Consider the following 15,761-nt stretch of genomic DNA (forward strand, 5'->3'; position numbering starts at 1 on the left):
CGATGATTTCGATAGGTATATCGATACATCGATAAATCCGTCCAGAGGTATATGTGGTTACTGGATGTATTTTGTCCTCATATCAATGATATCGTTTAAGCATTGAGGACATCGATAGCACAGGTCGATCATATCGAGATGTGTATCGATAAAATCGACAAAGCAAGAAAACTTAGAGAATTTTCTAATTTTTGAAAAAGTTTTCTTAACTTAAAAACCCTATGATGTTCTAGTTTGTTTTAAGGGTTTTATATACCTGGTGTTTTGAGACATAGGATGTGAGGCTTAGATTTACCTGTGACGAGCTTGCACACATCCGGTTGAGGCAGACGCTTTGAATTAATCTTCCTATGAGGCTTTACAGTCTAGCTAACTCAACACTCACGCTAATTGACAAACCACGGCGCTTTCGATCTCCCCCTTAGTCAATTACGTGACAAAATACCAAAACACCCTAGACCAGCTTCTATATTGACATCCTAAATTGTGTGTGCATGTTCTTTACACAATTGTACAATGCTAACAATGTCACAACACATCCAGAAGTTGCTCACCCTAACTACAAACTCCCCTTATGTTGGAGCAGTGCTCCCCCTAACACCTGCAACACCATACTCAAGAAGATATACATTTCCTGACGGGGTGTTTGAGTCGTTCTCCCCCTTTTTGTCAGTCATTGACAAAGATATAAAGTTGATATTGACTGAAGTTTAAAGACATGTGGGAGAACATCATTCAGTAAGCATACATATATAGATGTGTAATGGTTAAATTAGTTTAAGCAGACATCATTTTTAGAAATTATGGATGCATATCAGATCAAATACAACAGTGATAAACTCAGAGAAAATAATCATGAAAATCACAGGCATTCCATACCAAACACCAGATAAATCAGGGGGTCATAAAACATAATTATGGCAGTAAAAATGAGAATTAGGATTAGCTATATTCAAAATATCCAAAATATAAATTGCCCAAGTTTGGCAATAGTTTAACATTCATCCCAACAAAACTATCAAGCCCATCCATGGGCAGTCACAATCAACTATCAGTTTTTAGCCCATCCATGGGCACCCAGAAGTAACTAGCAGTAGCAAACCCACAAGGGGTATATATAACAAAATAAATTCCATTAAACTGTTAAAGGGCTATCACATTCACTCATGAGAGCGTAGAGCATCAAAAAGATACTTATACTCATATGCAGAGATAAGTGTGGGTGAATGTGATAGTGGTCAGAGTCCTGTACTACAGTGGAGGAGAAGAGGTAGATGGCGTCATATCGTCTCGATGATAGGTGATGATCTCGACCAATTGTTGTACTGTTTACTTCACTCCTTGGACCAACCGTTCCAAGATGGTAAGCCTTTCGTGCACCAAGTGAACATCCCTCTGAATTGCACCAATTCGATCCTGGTGGAACTTAAATCATTTAGCATGCCCAGGAGCTGATGTCGATAGTGCTTGAGGTAGTCCAGAAGCTTCTTCTCCAGCCGTCTTAGTCCCTTCCATGGGAGCGTCACCTGCCCCACTTTCCCTCTCTACTTAAATGCCTTCCTCAGGTGGATCCTCAGGGTATTTATGAAATTTCAAATCCATCCTTCGAATATTACTTTTGTTAAAGGTTTGGAGAAGAAGTATAGGATCACTTGTAGTTGGAAAGGCTATGACATTGCAAATTGTATGCATGATCTAGGGATATGGTAAGTGAACATCCCTAGCCGTATGAAAAGCATAAACCAACTGATGCACGATGAGGGTAGGCAGACAAATCTTGATCCCAGAGGCGATGGAATAAATTATCGCAGTCATGAAACCTGTGAGATCTACCCTGTTGGAACCCCTAGAGTAGATGTTTGAGGCAAGGATACCATGTAAGCCCGGTAGCGTAGTTCCAGGAATTTGGCTTTTAGGGCATTTCCTTGGTGCCACTGGACATCACGATCATGACAGAGGAATTTGGTGACCTTAAACCGAACCTCAATATTTTCCATGTCCATATCTGGGAGTCTTACAGGTGATAGAGAAAGATTAAAAATTCCTACAACAGACTCAGGAGAGATCTACAAATCATCACCATTGACGGTCATAGTGATGGACGAAGGGTCAAATATCGGAGAATGACAGGTGGCAAAGAAATTATAGGTTCGTTCAAGTTGATATGGTCCCCCAAAGGCAAGAACTGGTAACCAATCTATGACAGCAAATAGTGGTTCCATATTATATGGAATCAGACAACTTCTGTCGACTTTTCTCTTAGGAATAACCTTTCTCCCAGTGAACTTCGCCAAGATCGGATTTGCTTTTACCGGTGGAGGTGCTGGTGCCTCGGATTGGGACCCACCATGCGATCTAGTGCGCCGCCTTGTAGGGGTCCCACGTTCTGGGGCCCTTGCCCTTTCTTTTGGAGCAAGCACTGTCGGGCGAATCTCGAAGACTCACTCGGTCCGGATGCTTTTCCTTTGTCTTTTCCCATGTGGACAAAAAGAAGGTTTGAAGGATTTTTGGGAAAGAGGACAAAAACCAACAGAAATGGAAATACCCAAAAGAAGGATGGACTCTTGATGTATAGAAAGGTATTACCGGATTTGTGGGACATTTGGAGCTACCTGATGAGGGTTTGAGCGGTTCGGTCGAGAGAATCGAGCAGGGAAGAAGAAAGGGGAACTCTGAGACAAAAATCCCCTTTTCACGCTCTACCGCCTTATATCGGGCAGCATCTGTCGATATCATCGATCCTTGTTTCGATGATATCGATAGACCTTGATCGATTTTATCGGCCCTGTCTTTGATATCATTCTCGATCGCACGACTTTTCTTATTCCATGGAGTCATCGATGGTATCGACCCTTGATCGATTAATCGATAATGACTTTTCAGGAGACATATCGACTCTGAATATTTCTCATTCTTCCGCAGTTTGACAGACATCAAAGAATAGGATTTTATCCTTGAATTTACGATATACACACCAAAATATTGTACAGGTTTTGTACAACTCAAAATTATAAACATCACAATGTTTATGCACAAAAAAATTCAGATGTAACATTTTGAAGCTCAGCGGAATTTCATCATTTCAGCACATATCCAGATCTTGATGCATGATTTGAACTAGTTCTTCCTTACCCATTTCATGGCAGAGTTTTTAACTGTGATGGATTTAATTTTAGTGTTTAGTTCATCCACTTGATTAAATAACTCTTTCATGTTGTTAGTCATTTTGGGTGGTGATGGAAGTGTATTTCTTCTATCCATGTTCCTAGGTGAACTCTTGAAATTCTGCATTTCTCTAGTTGGTTTGAATTTATCAATATGATTCTGACCAGAGATGTGTTGAGTCCTCCTAGGGGTCATGCATTTGAACTTATAGTGACCCAAGTCACCACATAAATGACACACTGGAGTAGCCTTAGTTTTGCTTCCTGAAGCAACAAATTTTTCAGTTATTGGTGCTGCATTTCCAGATTTTGACTTAAAATTTTCATATCCTAAGCCGCTCTGGTCTTTTCCAGGCCTTCCCATACCTAATAGTTTTTCTAGCTTTTCACCACTCTAGGAAAACTTATAGATTATCTTAGCCATTTTTGTGGATTCTTCTTGTCACGCCCCAAACCCGAAAATTGGATTCACAAGAATCCCGATCGCTGAATCCGGTGCCGACAGCCTCTATAGTACCCCATTCTCGGCTCCTAGCATCCATATGCCAGATTCCGATCCTGGGATCTTACAAGGAGGATTTTCTAATGTACATTTAACTCGTAATAAGCATAACCACAAGATTACCCAATTCACAAAGGTAACATCATCATCACATATCCACTAATATAATCATTTGAGTACAATGCTGAAAGGGAAATACATAAATCGAAAATCAAGCACCAGAAGACCGCTGCACACTCCAAGTTCAACACTGCTGTAACCTAACATCACCTGCACGCATCTATCGTGCATAAGCTTATAAAAAGCTTAGAGGGTGGTGTAAGTGTGTGCACAAGGTAAGTGCCAAGTATTCAATACAAAGCCATAATCATACAGTACCGAAAATATTGGTAATCCATAAATTGTATAATGTCGGAATAAGCAGAAATACTGACAAGAGCATGAATTATCATAGCAAACAGAATATTGACAAGATCATAAATCATATGATAATAGAGTAAGCGAAAATACGGACAAGCCCATGAGTCAATCAATATCAGAATACGCATTACAGAATAGCTATGCAAATGAGGAGTCATAAAGAGCCAAATATCAGATGCCGAGGATGCGATGCAGTACGCAATTCCTGATGAATTCACGAATAGCGTTAGCTATATCTAGATCATATAAATGCAGAAACACAGTAACCCAAAATGCTATATGCTGCGGATGTAATGCAATTTGCGGTGCGAATGGAATGACCATGCTGGAGTGTGAAGTCGGGATGATAATACGTAGTATTGCAAGCTATGGGGTCCATCACAAGGGTCTTCCATCCAAATTAGTCCCATACCTAAATTTAGATAATCAGACTCGAAGTGGTAAACTCCTGATCTCAGGTTAGTCGCGCACTCAACCGAAATCCTTGCCATAACGAAGATACACAACAATTAGTTGCGCACCACCACCCCGAGTGGATAGTGAATGAATGAATGAATGAGTATGCAATTCCGGCTCAATAAATTCACATATCAGTACGGTTACTCTTTGGGATATCACCGGGGTCTATTACACTCCAAACCAGGTTGCCGCCCCATCGCGTGCAACAAGGTGAGTGGAAGAGACCTCACTATCCGCCTGCCAATATCGGGCCCGGCTCGTTGATAGCGGACCCATTCCTCGAGCTGGTCAGACTCAGCCTAGCATTGCCCCCTCCTCTTGGGCAGGTAAGGTCGTAGCCCCTTTCAACCGACCACAACACAGTGTGAGACGCGGCTTATCGATATATGGCCCTCATGCGCTCATGCATCCACTTGGTCTAGACGTTGGAGCAACATCTGGAACCAAGAAGGTTTAGGGACTTTCACACAGGGATATCTATAGCACCCTATGTAGAACAGATTTTCGGTGTCCCATCTGGCCATCCACGGAATACCTGTGGAGGATACGACCCTGATGTCACTAGGGCGTACAGTAATCACAACACACAATGCAAGATGCATGAGTCATACAATTTAGTCATGCATCAATCCTACGCATACTGTGTACTCATGTGAGACAATCTCCGCCTATCAGGGAGTCTCATAACAACATGCCCAATGACATATGCAATGGTCAACCACATCTCATAACAAACATGCAGATGATGCGTATGGGCATGTATCGTGATGCTATGCTGTCACATACTCATAATCGGTATCAATAACCATCATCAACAATTGGCCTCGAGAATGTGGATATTTAACCAACATTGCCCCCAAGGAATGGCCCACATAGGGCCTAAAATATAGTGGACCCATGGCCTCACACAAGTGCCAAATATACAACATTATGGGCCTCACTCAAGAGCTTAATACACATCACGTTGGGTCTCAAATACGGGTCGCATATACATCATATAGGTCTCGACAATCAGCCTCAACAATCGGAATCGGCCTCGACAATTGGAATCGGCCTATACAATCAGGATCGATCGATAATCAGAATCAACAAATCGGTCACGTCAATCGGTCATGACAATCGAAATTGATCGATAATCAGAATCAAAAAATCGATCACGACAATCGAAATCGATCGATAATCAAAATCGACAAACCGGTCATGATGATCGGCCTCGATCGCTAATCGGTCAATCGGTCACGACAATCAGAATCGATCGATAATCAGAATAAACAAATCGGTCACGTCAATCGAAATCGATCGATAATCAGAATCGGCAAATCGGTCACGTCAATCAGAATCGGCAATCGGTCACGACAATCGGAATCGATCGATAATCGGAATCGGTATATCGATCACGTTAATCGAAATCGGCAATCTATCACGACAATTGAAATCGATCGATAATCAGAATCGGCAAATCGGTCTCGACAATCAGAATTGATCGATAATCAGAATCGACAATCGGAATCGATCGATAATCAGAATCGGCAATCGGAATCGATCGATAATCAAAATCGGCAAATCGGTCACGTCAATCAGAATCTGCAAGCGGTCACGACAATCGAAATCGATCAATAATCAAAATCGGTAAATCAATCACGTCAATCGGAATCGACAATCGGTCATGACAATTGGAATTGATCGATAATCAGAATCGACAAATCGGTCACGATAATCGGCCTCGATCGCTAATCGGTTAATCAATCATGACAATCAGAATCGGCAATCGGCCACGACAATCGGAATCGATCGATAATCAGAATCGGCAAATCGATCACGTCAATCGGAATCGAGCAATCGGCCATAACAATTGAAATCGATCGATAATCAGAATCGGCAAATCGGTCACGTCAATCGGAATCGACAATCGGAATCGGTAAGAATGGGCCTATGGAAGGTGACAATGTGGACATCTAACCATCATTGCCCATCAATGTGGAAATCTAACCAACATTGCTCCCAAGGTGTGGCCCACGTAAGGGATTCATACACAATGTAACGACCACTCATACATCACATCGGGCCTTACTCATGGGCCTCAAATACATCATGTCGTGCCTCATACTTGGGCTAAAATTTCATCATATTGGGCCTCGTCAAATGGGCCACAAATGTGTCCCAATGGGCTTCACTAATGGGCTTTATACACATCAAGTGGGCTACATCAATGGGCCGCACTAATGGGCCTTATACACATCAAGTGGGCTACATCAATGGGCCGTACTAATGGGCCTCATAAACATCAAGGTGGGCCTTAATGGGTGGGCCACAAATACATCAAGGTGGGCCCCATGAATGGGCCATAAATACATCAAGGTAGGGCACACCATATTCTCCTTCCAATCTGGTCATAAGGTTACAAGGACCTGGAATAAGAGGGTAAACAAATTACATATAGATCTAAAACTTTTGTGACCCAAAAAGGGTTTCAATGGTGGACGTTCAACCTCCACTATGTTCCGCTGATAGACAGCGCGAATATAGAATAAATACATCAGGGGTGGGTCCCACCATTCTAAACAGATGGATGGTGTGAAATAAATCACATATAGCACGGTGGGGCATGACAGCACCGTCCAAACAGTCCAGCATTATCTGAACGGTGTGGATGAAATAAACACATCCCATGCTGGCAAAACAGGTGAACGGCTTGTATAGAACACATACATCCAAGGTGGGCCTGCACAGCACCGTCAGATGGATGGTGCAGATGGCACACACATCACAGTGGTTTCCACCGTCCAGACCCCTGGACGGTGTGAATAAAATACATAATTCATGTGGGTTCCATCATTCATCAGGGCAGGCCCTACACACATGTGGCAGGTGGGACTCCACCATCCAGAGTACTGGACGGTGAGAATACAACATATACATCAAGACGTGGCCCACCGTCCAGCCATCTGGACGGTGGATCTACCACATACACCAATCTGGTCCTCATGAGCTGCTGACGCTGCTACAGTAGCTTATGTAGCTGTGCATCACACACGCCAATCCCCTTGGTGGGTCCCACGTCCAGGGACTGGGCGTGAGGTGTTCCACATCCACCGTCCAGTTGATGGACAGTCAGGATGGGGTGGATATAAAACATGCCTCATGATAGGACCCACGGCACTCGGCTGACGTCTACACAACAGCCGCTGCTGCTGGACCCACTGCCCATTGAGGATGGTAGGATACATAGTACATATCACAAGGTGGGCCCCACCCTCACATGTGTAGCATGTGTGAGGTGGGTCCCATACCTAGAAAATGGATGGGCAGAGGGGATAAGATTTGTAGATCATGGTGGATTCACCCACCATTGTCCAAACAGATGGACGGCTGGGATAGAACACATACAGCATGGTTGCCCAGGTGCCGAGCAGCACATCTTCAAGATGGGCCCCACGTCCCATGTGTGGACGGGATGGATGACATACAAACATCAAGGTGTGTCCCATATGATTGGGGTCCACCGTCAGATGGATGGTGTGGAGCACAAACACATCATGGAAGGTACCCACCATCCAGCAGCTGCTGGACGGCTGGGTTATAAAATACTTTAAGGTGGGTCCACACACCACGTGGATAGCCACATACATCAAGACAGATCCCACCGTCAGCAGGCTGGACGGTGGACTATAATACATAAACCATGGTGGGGTCCTCATCCTGGACGGATAGGATGGATAGAACGTACATAGCAGGTGGGTACACATGTGTGGGACCCACACGCTTTGAAATAAAGATGATATTTGTGTTGCCTGCCATCCAGACGGTCAGCAGTCTGGATGGTTTGCTGCAGCTGGACGGTCCTGATTTGCTGGATCTGTCCAGCTATGAGGACCCAAAATGACTTGAAAAATTTTAGATGGACGATGTTGATACAATACACCATGGTGGGGCCCACAGATGGGGGGTCCACACGGCCAGTTGATCAGCCGATATTTGTGTTTTCTTGCCATCCAAACGGTCCAACCGGACTGACTGTCCAGCAGGGTGGGCAGCAAGGCCGTCCCACCTGCTGGATGGTCTGGATAGTCATACGAGTATCATCAGGTGGGCCACACATCAAAAAGAGGGAGAGAGAGAGAGAGAGAGAGAGAGAGAGAGAGAGAGAGAGAGAGATGGCCAAGAGGGGACGAGCAATGGAGGGGCTCCGCCACTATGAGCCCCTCTATGAACCTGCATGCATACATCAAGATGGGTCCCACCAAATGTGGGCCCTCAATTCATTAAATCCAAACCAAAAATCACCCACCTATTGGCCGCCTTCTTGGTCCGATGGAATGCCAAACTCCTTGGCTTCGCCTTAGAAGGAGGATGATGGAAGATGGATGGTTGGATTGAGTGATAGAGAGGTGGGCCACACATGACTTCTCTCCCATGGACGTCCACCTCTCCCATGGTTGCTTGGGAGATGGATTTTTTTTTTAAAAATGAGAGAGTGAGGAGTGGTGTATAAGAGATAAGGCATGGAAAGTATGGGCCTATTTGACTTTTGGGATGAGAGGAATAGGCTAAGCATGGGTTGCTTTAATTAGTTGGTGGGAGAGGTATGGGTGATTGATGTGATTGATGTGATGTTGGGTAGAGATTCTTTTCTTGGAATTTGCAACGCATGCCGTTTTTTCCTCGAACTAAACGCGGGCCCACATCTCTTAGCCAGGGTATCGAATCAACGCGCGAGATGTGACATCGAAATCGCGGCGACGGTGCGGTCGCACTGGTACAAGTTTCGGGTCGAGTCGACTTAGATATACAGGACTCAGCTTAGGATCACGCGCAAACGTTGGTTATAGGTCGAGGGTTGCCGGAATTCGACCGGGAGGACCGTATGAGTATACGGAATAGTACGGTATAGGATATGGGCCTTACAGCTCTCCCCACCAAATAAAAATTTTGTCCTTGAAATTTACAGAACAGACATGGGGAGAGGAAACATCATCAAGTATATATGTCAAGACTCAATCAATCTACAAAATGATGAAGATAACATTCTCTAATCTCAACCTCGTCCTCCTAAGACGCCTCCTTAATAGAATGGTGAACTATACAAATCCTCAGATCCGGAATCAGAAGTGATCGAATGGAAATACCATCCAGCCTCATAATCGTAACAGTAAGGAGCTATATTAGAAAATCTCTAAGTTATTCGAACTCAGGAGCTGTAATGACCCGAAAAATTTTGTGCAAAGACCCGAGTATTACCTCAAATTCTTTAGAAGTTAAATGTGGATTAACTAGCGTTAAACTCCATTACTTGTGAAATTAGCACCAATCACTTTAAATTTGATCTGCAAGACCCAAAACCTGTAGAATCGTTAGCGCTATGTCACCCTGAAATCTAGGATTCAACGCTAAATCCAGTTGCTCTCGGGAGTACTTGGAAACTTTGTATCAGACCTGGACCGCGCGTCGAAAGTCCGATAGCGATGATCTTAGACAATTATGATCACCTTGTTGGCTTGACAATCACCTCAAAACTCAAGTCCAGATGATGTCCTGAGACGATTTGCTTGAGTCCGGAGTAAAGAGTGTGAGAAAGGTGAGAAATTAAATATGAATTTATAAAATCTGAGTCGTGTCACTTGCGCACCGATTTTAAGCATTCTGACCATTAGATTCTGACCCAAATTTATCCTCGGATCAGGGAAGATGGCCCAGACATGTCAAAGTGTCGGTGGACCTGATCGAGTTTTGGTGACCGTTGAATTGAAACTGGTCCGCCATGAGCGATCTGTAAATCCGATCGGTACAAAAACTCAGTCTGACCTAAATCCATGGTCAGTGAGCTTAAGTCTGACCGCGCGTAGAAAAGGGACCACCAGAAGTACTCCGTTGGAACAAAATAGACCCGATTTGGTTATAACCTAAGTATACCTTGGCCTGGGGCTATTTTAATCAATATTAGGCCTATATAAAGACCTTAACCCCTCACTCTCAAATTCCATACGAATTTTCTAAACCCTAGCTAAGATAAAGAGAGGAAAAGAGAGAGAAGTTGGTGAATCATCTTGAGATTCTTCCCTGTTATTTTGCGTACCTAAACCATCACATCTGAATTGTTATTCTGGCGATTCTAAGTTTATTCTTGGGTAAGTCAATCAAACCTTAACCTATTTTGGAGCTTAGGATAGTCTAAGTGTTGATATAGCTAATTTCATTCATGCCTTAGGTTATCTAGTCTCCGTTGACGAAGACTTATCGTCTGAATCAGATCTGTTGCGTACTTTTTGGTTTAAGGTGCAAACTATATTCTTATAGGTTATGATTTTCAAGGCTTTCAATGTCGGTTAATGGTTTATTATTGTTGTGGGTGTAATTTCACATGCCAAATGCGATGTTTGTATTGCGTTCTTAATATATATGAGCTATAATGAGATTTGTGTATTCCATGTATAGGTAGAAAGTATCGTATACATATGAAATACGAACATGTGTTTGCCATGATTAATTATCGTGTATTCATGTTAGTTGTATGTGTATTAACTCCTTGGCGAAAGGAATTGTCCAAATGTGTGTTATCACCAACATACGTCATGTATGTTGGAATATGTAGCCTAAGTGTTTGTAGAAATGTCTGAATGAATAAGTGTGTCATATATTGTACTTTTATGGGCGTTGAGAAGAGATTCTCAACTATCCTAATGATGTATATGATTTCCTCCATGTAATCTATATTCTTTGTCTGTTTAACTTAGACATTACTTACGTGTGAATTCATGTTAAGTTGATATTCATCAAATGCTTATATACTGTATGATTAGAATTGTTGATCCATTACTATTCTGAATTGCTGGTATGAATATCTGTTATACTTGAATGTATTTGGACTATGAAATAGTCCAGGGAATCGATAACAAACCTTGAGTTCGTGGCTGAGGTTGTTTTCGCCACGGAGGACGTGTTTGACGAACCCGAGTCGTATTAGGGTTGTCGGCAATGGTTTGGCCACACGGAGTGTTTGCGCACTCTATGTCGTTCAACTCAACGTGCGCTCGTGCTAGTCGAGCTCGTCAAGTAACCCTATTGTCCCGGTGGATGTTCACCATGTATGGACGCTATTGTTTGAATCTAGGGTACCAAACTTACCAATACAATCCTGTTAACCATTGTACCTTAATCTGCTAAGACTCATGAGCCGGGCATGGTGGTATGGGACACCGTGGTCGAGCTATCGGCCTACGCTGGGGTGACGAGCCTCCCCGTAGTGACCAGTGAGCAATTCAGACTCGTGAGCCGATTATGGTGGTATGGGACACTATATTCGCGCTGTCGGCCTACATTGATTGGTGATGAGCCCTTTGTAGTGACCTCGAGCATACCTTGATACTGCATTGAGACGACGAGCCTTAGGGTAGTAACTAAGGTATGGTAGGCATGCATTGATTGGTGACGAGCCCTTTGCAGCGACTTAGAACCATATGATCGTATGAGATTGTCTAGGACTAACGACCCTAGAATGGATCACTGTGTAGAAATTGATATGAGGAAGGTACCTTAGCTTCCTAATCTTGCTGTATGAAAAGGACTAATAACGACTTGGTAATCATGTTCATGCACCGCATTGCATGTGCTTTGGTGTCGTGGGCACTGCGGGAGGTTGTCATGCGTACCATAAGATGAAGACGCTGAGGGAGTGCAGGCGAGAGCATGCATCATTTCTACATACATCCTTGCATTAACAAGAGTAATTAGGACTTAGTTGATTGTATTACCTTATCATTACTACTTGATCGATTTGATAATATGTTAACTTTTACTGTATAGTTCCACTGAGTTGATCACTCACTCCCACATTCTGGGACGGTGTTTTAACACCAACCAGACTCTGTCTTAGATGCAGATGATGATGCGACCCCCGAGGCAGAGCAGGAGTATGAGGATGACGAGGACGCATTTTCTTTTATGCAGTTCTCAGGCGGGTTCATGTGAGCCGTGCCCTGAGCTACGGGGATTCTGGGTTTCTTTTGAAATGGATGATTTCATTTTAATACTTATATTTTGAAACAAACACTTATAATTATGACCTGGCAGAGCATACATATCTCAGGGACTTATTTAGATATACATATATGTTTCTTCAGTCTTCCGCTTGTAGATTTCACCTATCCCTGGATTATATTTGCAGTTTGGCTTAATCTACTCCATGTTTTATGCACTCATACAAACAACATACAACCATCATTGCATATGTTGCATAAGTGATGTTTTGAAACTCGGGAGCTGAGTTATGCTCGACCCCCGAATTTTAGGGCATTACAAGTTGGTATCAGAGCATGATTTGGATTAAACCGGATTTGGGTTATGGTCACACAACGCACACTGACACCACCTTAGTGTAGGAGGGTGCAAGATTAATCTAGAATTTGTGTAGGTTTTCCAGTTGCTCTTATCGGAGAAAGTTGACTGAAAACGATCGCCGAGATCGAGTCCGTGCACACTCTTGATTACACATAGCGACCCCAAATCTCTTCTAGACCGTCTATTGATGGGTTTAGACTGTGTATCATCCCTTTCCAGCCATTAGAAATCCGGTAAAAGTGAATATGTATCAGATTCTATTCCAAGTGACCCGATTGAGTCGAATCGGACTAAGGGCCCAATCGGGGCATTTATAGGGGGACCCAAGGTGGGACCCACATCAAACGTTGACCTAGGGGGCAGGAAGACCTCGCCCAAACGGTGAGTCCTTGCCAGAATGTCCAGAGACCGGCGATGACCCCGCCAGTTCGGCGAGCCCTCGCCGCCCAGCGGGCCTGGCCGGGTGGGCAGGCTCGGGCTGACGCATGTGGGGACTAGTGTGGCCCACTCCTCCACGATTGCACATTTTTAACTCCCCCAAAACCTTCCTTCCTTCACAAAGCTACCCTCCAAGCTTCCCTTTTCTTGAAATTTCTCTCAAAATCTCATAAAAACCCATATCCAAACTCTTTCTTCTTCCATTTTCGTGCATCCCCATTCTACCCATCTCAAAACCCATCTCCATTGCTATTTTCCCTCTCCTTTCTTCCCATTTGAGTACTCAAATCCTTCCTTTGAGTCTCAAATTTGTGGGAGCCTCACCATTCCTTTCATTTTTCTCTTTTCTCTCATTTTCCATGGCCCTATTCGATCTTATTACGGCCATATTTTCCATTTCTACCATTCTCTCTTTCATGGGGAAGAAGAGAGCTCCCGTTAATGAAGCCGGGTCTAGCCACCCAACCCATTCACAGAGGCCGAGAGGTGCCACCGCGAGCTCAACTGCCACTCGAGATTTTCAGACAAAGCGGGATCTCGATCCTCAGTCTCTCGTTAGAAGAACTTTGTTGGCAGAGCTATCTCATGGAGTCTATAAGGGCCGTAGGGTCCTTTTTGAAGCTCATGTAGATCCACGGCTATTTGAAAAATATCTCTTATTGGAGCACCTGGAAGGGGCCGGTTGGTGTCCGCTATTCGAGGGCGAATTCCGTGCTAATGTGGGTACTGTCCGAGCTTTCTATGCCCACATTCGAGAACCTTCACTGGAGCTATTGCAGTTCAAGATCCCTTGCGGAAGAGATCGGGAGGCCACAATCAACGTCACTTTGATATCTCGACTTCTGAACGTGCCGCTTGGCGAGGTTCATGCAAGTGAGAAGAATCTGAGTAGTGCGCATGAAAGGGATCGCTGCACGCGGTTCCTTTGTGGTCGTCTGGTTGAATGACAGCCTAACAGAAGCCTTTTAGCGACCAACATGATGGACGACTTCCGCTTGCTTCACCACATCTACACATTCAATGTTTATCCAAGGTGGAGCAACTGCAGTGAGTGTACGCGCCTGATGGTAGATTTCCTGTATCAGGTGGGGCAAGGTGAGAAGCTGTGTGTGCCAACTTATATCTTGCGTTAGATTGTCCTTATCGCTCGTTCGAATAGGAGGACCGAATCGCTCCCATTTGACCGATTCATCTGTAAGCTTGCACATGAGTTTGGCTACAGACTCGGGGCAGAAAAGCTGGTACTTGTCCGTTACATTAATGTGACGACTCTTAATCAGATGGATATCGGGCCTCGTCGACGACAAGCCTTACTTGAAGAAAGTGAGGATGAGATTAAGAGCGATGAGGAAGAGAGTAATGGCGAAGGTAGAGCTGAGATAGAAGAAGAAGAAGAGCAGGATGAGGAAGAAGTGGAGGCCCAGGACACGAGTGAGAGTTCTCCTCCTGTGGCACCTGAGCAGGGCTCAGATCAAGCGGCCAGGGATGCCAGTATAGCTCGACTTGAGGAGGGTCAGGTTGTCCTACGCCAGGACATTATGGATCTTCGGGGCTTCGTGAAGCATAAGTTCAAGATGGTGTCTCGCACTCTGAAGTCTATCCTGTATTGCCTGCAGGATAAGGGTGCCCCTCCTCCATCTCTTGATTCCGAGGAGTAGTTGCAGATGTAGTCGTCCCTTGCTCTGTTTTGTTGCTTGCTTTTGTGTGTAGCCGTTATAGGCGTAGTAGTTTGGAAGTTATTTTGTGGTTTGAAGCTTAAGATGTATTAGCTCGCATGCTTTCTCTGTCGCGATCCATGTAATGCTGCACTTCTTGTATTGTGACAATTTTGTTAAATGAAATGCATGTTGTTTTTCCATAAGTTGTGATGTAAATGCCGCGTGGGTGGATTATGTGGATGTTGAATCTCATAGGTTGCATCCACTGTTGAATGTAGGGTATGCCTCCTAAGGGCTCGAAGACTTCGGCCCGTCTCTCTTTGGGTGAGTCGCTTGTCGGGGTTTTCCCCCTAGGCGATAGCCAGACGGATCCACAGTCGGGCCCGTCTCATTTTGGTGCTAGGTCAGACTCTCAGCCAGTTATTGGCCCCGCTGCTGGGCCGACTCCTGTGATACCATCCATGACTCCACCAGTTACGCCTTCGGTTCCTGAGCCGAACCATGCATCTGCATCGACGCCTTATGCATCTTCGTCCGCTCCGCCTCCTGATAGGTTTAAGCAGATGATGCTGTTGATGCAGCAGCAACAGATCTAGCACCAGCAACACCAGCAGCAGCCGTTTTTATCTTCCATGACTGGTATCTTTGCTCAGTCAATGGGGGCAACTCCACCTGCTTCACCTATACACCCATCTGGGAATACTAGTGCTAGCGGCACATTTGAGCGATTCCAACGCTTATGACCTCCCACATTTGCGGGTTCTCATAGATCCGAGGAGGCCGAGT

This window comes from Magnolia sinica, chromosome 12 (assembly GCF_029962835.1).
Source record: "Magnolia sinica isolate HGM2019 chromosome 12, MsV1, whole genome shotgun sequence".
Classification (NCBI taxonomy): domain Eukaryota; kingdom Viridiplantae; phylum Streptophyta; class Magnoliopsida; order Magnoliales; family Magnoliaceae; genus Magnolia; species Magnolia sinica.